This window comes from Orcinus orca, chromosome 18, assembly GCF_937001465.1.
Source record: "Orcinus orca chromosome 18, mOrcOrc1.1, whole genome shotgun sequence".
Classification (NCBI taxonomy): domain Eukaryota; kingdom Metazoa; phylum Chordata; class Mammalia; order Artiodactyla; family Delphinidae; genus Orcinus; species Orcinus orca.
Genome location: NC_064576.1, coordinates 65,413,330 through 65,422,692, shown reverse-complemented (window position 1 = coordinate 65,422,692; position 9,363 = coordinate 65,413,330). Strand labels below are relative to the sequence as shown.

General features: G+C 38.7%; 1 protein-coding gene across 2 annotated transcripts in view; it reads right to left on the bottom strand.

The window, feature by feature from the left end:
- TRPC4 (transient receptor potential cation channel subfamily C member 4) overlaps nucleotides 1-9,363 on the bottom strand; it is a 161,996-nt gene that overhangs the window by 73,664 nt on the left and 78,969 nt on the right. The gene's annotated exons all lie outside the window — the stretch shown is intronic.

Genomic DNA, 9,363 nt, shown 5'->3' with positions numbered 1-9,363 from the left:
AATAAAAAGCCTGAAAGAGAAAGGCAAAAACTGTCAATGCAGAAGTCTATAATCGGCAAAAACCTTCTTCAAGGATGAAGGAGAAACAAAGACATTTTCACATAAAAGAAAACCAGGAATATCAGTTGGTAAATATGCTAAAGAGAATTCTTCTGGTTGAAAGGAAATGATTCCACAGGAAAACTCAGATCGTCAGGAAGGAATGAAAAACATGAAAGGCAAATAGTCAGATAAAAAAACAAAATTTTTTCTGATGATTTAAACAATGTACATGCCAATATTTAAGGCAAAAATTAAAACACTGTCTTGTGAGGTTTGTAATGTATGGAATGTTTATGTAACTAGAGCATAAAGGTCAGTTGTATGGGGTAAATGAGCCTGTTCTGGGGCAAAGCTTCTACATTTTACATGAAATTATACAATATGAACTCTAAACAGATGGTGAAAAATTAAAGGCATTGTAGTAGACGTAAGAATGGCCCCCCAAAGATGTCCACATCCTCAGTCCCAGAACTTGTAAATATGTTATGTTCCACGGCAAGGACGATGGTTATTAAGATCGCTAATCAGCTAACCTTAAAATTGGGAAATTATCCGGGATTATCCAGGGGGGCCCAATGTAGTCAGAGGGTCTTTAAAAGATGAAAAGTGGGGGTAGAAGAGGAGGCCAGAGTGATGCTCATGGGGAGGACTAAACCTTTTGCTATTGCTGATCTTAGAGACAGAAAAAGACGGTCATGAGCCACGGAATGTGGAAAGCCTCTAGAAGCTGGAAACGGCAGGGAAACTGAGTCTCAACTGGAGCTTCCAGAATGAATGAGGCGTGCCAATACTCAGTATTAGCCCATGCGACCTGTGTCAGATTTGACATACAGAACTGTACATAAGACATCTGTGGTGTTTTGAGCTACTATACAAGCAGCAAGAGAAAACTAATAAAGGTATATATTGCGATTCTTAAAGCAGCCACTAAAACACAATGCAAGTATCTACCACGGATCTTAGGAGGAAAGAGGATTCCAGATACAAGCCATTCCTGGTAGAGAGAAAGCGGATTCTGTTCTTGGCTTTGGGCTTGACAAGCTGAGCAATAAGGCTGTTATTTTCTTCTCAAAGAAGTTGAATAACGTCACAGTATTAAGGCATTCAATCTTACGCATCATATTTATGGAGGCGTCCTCAAGCCCTGAGACAGTTATGACTATGTTTTCCAACACTTCTTTCTACCTGGAGTGGTTATTGGGTTGCTTAGTATGAAATTGATTAAAATAAATAAATATAAAAAGGCAGCTGAATCAACACTCTCCAGAACTGATAGCTGGAAGTCTCATCCTGAGGAGAGAGACTGCAAAACTATGTAAAGGGCAGATTTCTGCTATACTTTTATATAGGCCTAAATAGCTATTCATATCAGCATTTTTAAAAATCCTAAACTTACCACTAGATCATAGAGTACAGTAACTGAGGTTCATTCCAAAGCTCTGAATTATAAAGAAAAGTTTATGTTCTGTGAATTTTGTTTAAAAAAGAGATAATACATAACATTGTACATTTTCAGCCAATGATTCTCATATGAACTGATGATATTTTAAACAAAAAAAATGTTGCCACTTAAAATTCAACTATATGGAATGTTATTAGCATTATTTTTATATCTCTCCATTCTCCAGTATCCTTGGATAACAGACTTTTTTGCATATTCACTCATTGCCCTTTCCGAAATGGGTTGCCAAGATTTTCAGACACCCAAGACACACAGTCACCACACAGAAGCTAGATTACTGGCCTTATCTCAAAGCCAAGGCTGCTTATGTGTCCTGGGATATTGATTATTTTTCCTTAACAGAAAAAAGCTGCAAAACTCAAAACTCTGCCTCTGGAGCCAAAGACCCAGCCAGAGTTGTATTAGCAACTGGTGGTCCATGAAGAAATGATAAAACAGTAAACAGAAACAGAATGGAAAAACATGAGAAGGTACACAGGAAGGACAAAAAATAAAAAGGTTCAATACAACAATATCTCAGTTATATGTTAATAGCTGTTACAGCTTCCTGGCACCTAAACTGTAATCGCACGATCAATGCTGTGTGTGTAATGTTTTCAACAATGCTTGTTTGAACAGATAAAAGTCAATCTGTATAAGGAATAAAGATGGAAATTTATCAATTGGAAATTGATAAATAAAGATGGAAATTATCAATAAAAAGCATTTTATTTTATTAAAAATTCATTCTTTACTTAAAATAATTCAAAGCAAACTCATACAAAACAATTGTATTTTTGGTATGTTTGCCTAAATATTATTTAAGTAGTATCTCCCCTTCCCCACTCCCAAAGGAGCTGTCTACTGGTTTTATCTCTCCTTGTAGAATTTACCAGTGTCATTAACATAGGGGGCAATCAACAGAAATTACACACAAAGCTTTGTTACTTTCTTCTCACCAATGATCAAGTTATTGTGCCACACAAAATCCTTTAGAAGGACTACTAACAAGGTGTTATAAAAATGCATCGACTGGCAGAAGAAAACATTTGTTGAGCTCATATACCACATGCCGGCGCCATCACAGATGCTGACTGTAGCAAAAAAAAAGCACAGTTCTTGGCTTCAGGAGCTCACAGTCTTATGAAGGGGAAAGAAATGTAAAAAGGAAATTATAAAGTGGTAAATGTGCATGCTCCAGACATAGAAGAGGGAGTGCAAACCCAGCCTGAGAGAGCAAATGTGGGACCTTTCTGAAGCCGAGGCTTAACATCTTGAACAGGGAGTAGGATCTAGCCAGAGGTAATGGTTGTATTTCAAGGTAATAAAATAACAAGAAAGTTTACAGAGGTAACGTTCACAGATCACAGCACAGGAGAGGAAATAATAGCAATCTGGAATTGCTGAGCATACAGCAAAAGTCAGGAAGGGGTGAGAGATGAGTCTGGGCAGGAAGTCAGCGCCCAGATATCATCTATCCTGTTGAGGAGACTGGGTTTTACTTTATGGGATCTACAAAGTAAGGGATAGAAAACCAGATTACAGTTTTAAAATAACATAATAGAGCAGCATTATTCACAGTAGCCGAGAGGTGGAAACTGCCCAAATGTCCATCAATAGATTAATAGATAAACAGAATGTGGTATACACATACAGTGAAATATTATTCATACAATGTATATACAGTGTATACACATACAGTGAAATACATGCAGGGATGAAATTTTGATACGTGCACAACATGGGTAAACTTGAAAATACTATGCAAGTGAAATAAGCCAGACACAAAAGGACAGAGAGTATATGATTCCACTTATATAAGGAATCTAGATTAGTCAAACTCATAGAGACAGAAAGCAGGATGGTTGTTGCCAGGTGCAGGGGAGAGGGGTGAATGTGGACCTACTGCTTAATGGGTAAAGAGTTTCAGTTTGGGAAGGTGAAAAAGTTTTGGAGATGGATGATGGTGATGGTTATACCACAATATGAATATACTTAAAAAATTAAAAATTTTACTGTGGGGAATGTTTACATATTAAAAATTCTGAAGTGTGGTGTGATTTTGGATGGAATGAGATTGGAGCCATGGATGCAGGGAAACTGGGTGAGACACACTAGTCTAAGCCTTCATTACAGAGGGCAGGAGGAGTAAGGCTGGAAGGGAGGAAATAATTTGGGAAATAGTAGGGAATATAATGGGCAATAAGATGGGCAGGCTCTGGTGGTTTACAAGAACCTCAATGATCTACGCTCTAAAACTTACTGGTTCAAAACAACAATGTATATTCAATATTTCACAATTTTGTGCATGCCTTAGTCAGTTCAGGGTGTTCTAACAAAGTACTATAGACTGGTGGCTTAAACAAGAAACATTTACTTCTCACAGTTCTGGAGGCCAGAAAGTCTAAGATCAAGATGCTACAGATTTGGTGTCTGGTGAGGGCCTGTCTTCTTGCTGTGTCCTCACATGGTAGTAAGAGGATTAGAGATGTCTCTGGGGTCTCTTGTATAAGGGCACTGATCCTTTTCATGAGGGCTCCATCCCCTTGACCTAATCACCTGCCAAACGCCCTACTTCCAAATATCATCATATTGGGGGTTAGGTGTCAACAGATGAATTTTAGGGGGACACAACATTCAGTCCATAACAGTGGAACAGGAATTTGGGCAGGACTCAGCTGGTTGATTCTTCTGTTTCACATGGCATCAATAGAAGTTACTCAGCAGTATCCAGCTAGAGGATGGCCTGGTGTGGGAGTGTAAAGAAGGTCCAAGTTCACTTCTCTTGTAAGTCTTGTCACTGGAGTGAAGGGTTGGAAGGCTGGGCTCAGGTGCGACAATCAGCAAGAGTGTGTACCCACGGCCTCTCTGGTGTGATGGCCTTTTTAGGACAGTCAGACTTCTCACATGGCACCTCAGCGCTGCCAGACAGCATAAGTGGAAGCTGCAAGACTTCTTACAACCAAGCCTTGGATGTTACAGAAAGTCACTTCTCTTGCATTCTATTGGTTCGGGCAGGTAGCCAAGGCAGGCTCTGATCGAGGAGAAGGGTAATTAGATGGCATCTCTCAATTGAAGCCATCTTTAATCTACCACATCAAACTTTGGGAGGTGATGCATATAAAATAATCAAGGATGAGTCTCAGATTTCTAGCATAAGTAACTGGGAAGGCCTTATACTCCAACAGAGATGACAGAAGAAAGCCAGGCTTAAAGGGGAAGATAATGAGTTCATCTCTAGGAAACAGCAGTTTGAGAAAATAATAAAGATTATATGGATTTATGTATTTAAACCATGATTAAATTTCACAGATTTTAGGAAAGCCATGAGCCTTAGGATTGCTGATCCCTTTACAACCTATTCTTTGTCATTTTCTCTAATCTCAGCTCCTGCCACTCCTCTAATTTATGATCATTTATTTAGCACTCCTATGTCCTAAGCACTATTCCAAGCACTAGACTTTCACTGATAATGAAGTCAGACAAGATAACAGATATAGGTTAAGAAAGACAGATAAAAACAATTAAACACACAAATAAACAGAATCTTTTCGGGCTGTGATAAAGGCCATTGTAACAACATTGTGATGTACAGGGAATGCCTGGGAATAAAGGGTGAAGGAAGAGGACAGTGATTAGGTGGGTATTCTGGATGTTTGCTGGGAAGGTGATAATATGAACTGAGACCTGATACAGAAGCCATCCGTGAGTGCCAGGCAGAGTGAAAGGCCAAAGCAGGGGCCACAGGGTGGGAATGAGGGCAGAAAGAATGAAGGGATTCTTTACAGCTCCTAGAGGAAAACATAGGCAGAACACTCTTTGCCATAAATCACAGCAATATTTTTTTGGATGCATCTCCTAGAGTAATGGAAATAAAAGCAAAAATAAACAAATGGGATCTCATTAAACTTAAAAGCTTTTGTACAGCAAAGGAAACCATAAACAAAACAAAAAGACAATCTACAGAATGGGAGAAAATATTTCCAAACAATGTTATTTCCAAAATATACAAACAGCTCATAACAGGTCAATGTCAAAAAAAACAAACAAAAAAACAACCCAATCAAAAATGGGCAGAAGACCTAAACAGATATTTCTCCAAAGAAGACACACAGATGACCAAGAGGCACATGAAAAGATGCTCAACATCACTAATTATTGGAGAAATGCAAATCAAAACTATAATGAGGTATCACCTCATACCAGTCAGAATGGCCATCATTAAAAAGTTTACAAACAATAAATGCTGAAGAGGGTATGGAAATAAGAGAACCCTCTTGCACTGTTGGTGGGAATGCAAACTGGTGCAGCCACTATGGGGAACAGTACAGAGGTTCCTCAAAAAACTAAAAATAGAGCTACCATATGATTCAGCAGTCACACTCCTGGGCATATATCAGACAAAACTATAGTTTGAAAAGACACATGCACCCCAATGTGCATAGCAGCAGTATTTACAATAGCCAGGACATGGAAGCAACCTAAATGTCCATTGACAGAGGAATGGATAAGAAGATGTGGTACATATATACAATGGAATACTACTCAGCCATAAAAAAAGAATGAAATCATGCCATTTGCAGCAACATGGATGGACCTAGCGATGATCATACTGACTGAAGTAAGTCAGACCGAGAAAAACAAATATCACGTGATATCACTTAGTGTGGAACCAAAAAACGTGACACAAATGAACTTATTTACAAAATAGAAACAGACCCACAGACATAAAAATCAAATTTATGGTTACTAAAGGGGAAGGGGGAAGGTATAAATCAGGAGTCTGGGATTAGCAGATTCACACTACTATATATAAAATAAACAATAAGAACCTACCGTATAGCACAGGAAACTATATTTAATATCCTGTAATAACCTATAATGGAAAAGAATCTGAAAAAGCATATATAAAGAATACATATATAAAAGAATATATATGTATAACAGAATCACTCTGCTGTACCCCTGAAACTAACACAACATTATAAATCAACTATACTCCAATTTTTAAAAATGAATCAGATGGACCTTAATTTAAAAAAATAATAATGAAGGGATTCTCCATCCTCCATCTTCTTTTTTGCCTCCCTGCATCTGTACATGGTGTTTCTTCCCGTAATGACTTTTTGTAACTTCTCTGCCTGGAAGACTCCTGGTTTTCCATGGAAACTCAATTAAGCCACTTTTTCTTCAGGAAGTCTCCCCTAAAACCTTCAGACCAAATTAGGAGGCATTTTCCTGGGCTCCAGGAAGGCAGCTCTGCCACAGCCTCTGTAACCCGCACTATGACAGTTGTGTTGACTTTTCTTCCATCCCTAATAATCTGGTAGTTGTTTGAGGGTAAGGCATTTGTCTTTGATTTCAGCATCACCAGCAAGTAGCAAATAGTAAAGGCTCTTTTTTTTTTTTTTTGTGGTACACGGGCCTCTCACTGCTGTGGCCTCTCCCGTTGCGGAGCACAGGCTCCGGACACGCAGGCTCAGCAGCCATGGCTCACGGGCCCAGCCACTCCGCGGCATGTGGGATCTTCCCGGACCGGGTCACGAACCCGTGTCCCCTGCATCGGCAGGCAGACTCTCAACCACTGCGCCACCAGGGAAGCCCTAAAGGCTCTCTTAAATAAGTGAGTGAAGGGGCTAATAAGGAAGGAGGACAGGGAGGGAAGGAGGAAAGAAAATGAGGAAAACATCGTAAATGAGGAAGGTAGCATGTAAAACGTTAGTGCAATCTAGCTACAAAGGAATTTTTAGCTTATAGTCAGCATTTTCTGCTTGATTAAGTACTGCAGTACACACACACACAAGCACACACACGAACTTCACTGTATTACCTAAGCAAGAATAAAATTCTAGACTCTAGGACACTTCTGGAAGAAATCCAAACCTGGCCTAGGGCTTGCTGATTTCTCATTTTTCTGTCCTCTGTCTCTGGCGTAGAATGGACACCCTGCAAGCACATGTGGATTTGCACTTGGAGAGACAAAGAGCAGCTCTTGGCCAGAGCTCCCTAAGCCCATCCACTAGGTTCCTCATATGTTTACTTCATAGCAGCGGCCAACAAGATTTCCAGCTCCCCCCAAGCCCTGATATTAGAGGAGAATGTGGCAAAGGATGAAAAGTTGTTCTGGGCTGCATGTTTCAGAGCCACCTGGGGAAAATCACTGAGCCCAGAGAATGCCATGGAGAAAAACAGCAATGGTGCCCCACATTTAAAACTGAAGTCGTGTTTTGGAATGAGGAAAAGCAGGTCTTCTTACAACATGCAGGGAGCTTGCAACGGGGCAGATGAAGGTAAAAACCATAAAGGAAACAGGTCTTAGTATCTTCGTATTTTTCTGTGGCAGCAGAGGGCATGCCACTGAGTACTCCCTAAAGCTGAAGGGGAAAAGGGAACAGAGTGTGACCCAAAGAATAAAAATATGACCTTATGGGATTGCTTTCCCAGTTCTATATTACCTAGAAGCAATCTGTAAACACGCAGCTTTTGAATTCAGCTTCAGAATCACGAATCACCAAATTATAGCACAGGCATCATACATCCTAGAGGGTTTTACTGTATGTTTCTGTTTCCAAGAATTGAGACAAAAAACAACTAACCTTTATTGAGAAAAAATGTGAATATGCCTCATATGGTCGAAGAACAATGAGGGTAAGAGAAGTTTAGAAGCCCCCTCTTCTTCCCATGATTTATAAGGGATCTTGAGCAATACTTTATATTGTATCTCAAACCATTAGGTTTTGTTGAGAACAATTATGTTTCTGTTCCATAAAGTCCTAAAAGACAACCTATTGGGTTTTTTATTTTCCAGGAAATATGTGGGTTGGGATAAGCTGTTAAATCCATAATTTCAAAAAGTGGTGACTCTTAATTTTGTTTCATGATGAGTGACAGAGAAGATATGAAACATTAAATAATGACTTAAATGAAAATAACCCTCAAATTTAAATGTTAATTTGGGGAAATCCCCTGGAGGTCCAGTGGTTAGGACTCTGCAGGGGGCACGGGTTCGATCCCTGTCTTGGAACTAAGATCCTGCAAGATGCATTGCCCCCCAAAATGTGAATTTTTTGCAAAAGGAGCAAAAGAAATTGTTCTTCATCACTCACAAATGAAATGATCAGATCTGAATAATGAAAAAGAGCTGATATTGCTACCCTTGTTTGTCAATCATCATGGAGTCAGAAGCACCAGTTTTATACAAAAAATAATTCACTGGAGGACCAAGAGAAGGTTTCTAATTCACCATGAAATTTTTCAAAGATACTATCATTAACCTAATGTTTTAAAAAAATTTTATATTACATTGGACTATAGTTGATTTACAATGTTGTGCTAGTTTCAGGTGTACAGCAAAGTGATTCAGTTATACATATACATACATCTATTCTTTTCAAATTCTTTTCCCATTTAGGTTATTACAGAGTATTGAGCAGAGTTCCCTTTGCTATACAGTAGGTCCTTGTTGGTTATCTATTTTAAATATAGTAGTGTATACATGTCAATCCCAAACTAACCTAATGTTTTTAGTTTATGTCTGCAGCAAATGAAGGCTATATTGGAAAGAGTTGTTTATCCTGCTGATGCAACGCATTTTTATTAGGTGAACAGAAGAATATACCTCTTTAAAAATAAATTCCTGAATCATTTCCTTTTTGAATTTGTTAAAGCAGTATCAAATACAAGCTATGTTTTATATCTAACTTAAAGTTAAAAATTGCTATTTTATGTTTTGGAAGATATACATTTATCACACTCTAATCAGTGCAGTTTAAAAGGCTGAAGTTTTACCATGTTGTGGACATGGTACAATTTCATATTTAATTGTGGAAGAAACAGAAACAATCATTTTCAGATATGAATTAGGAAAAGTGGTTGCATGT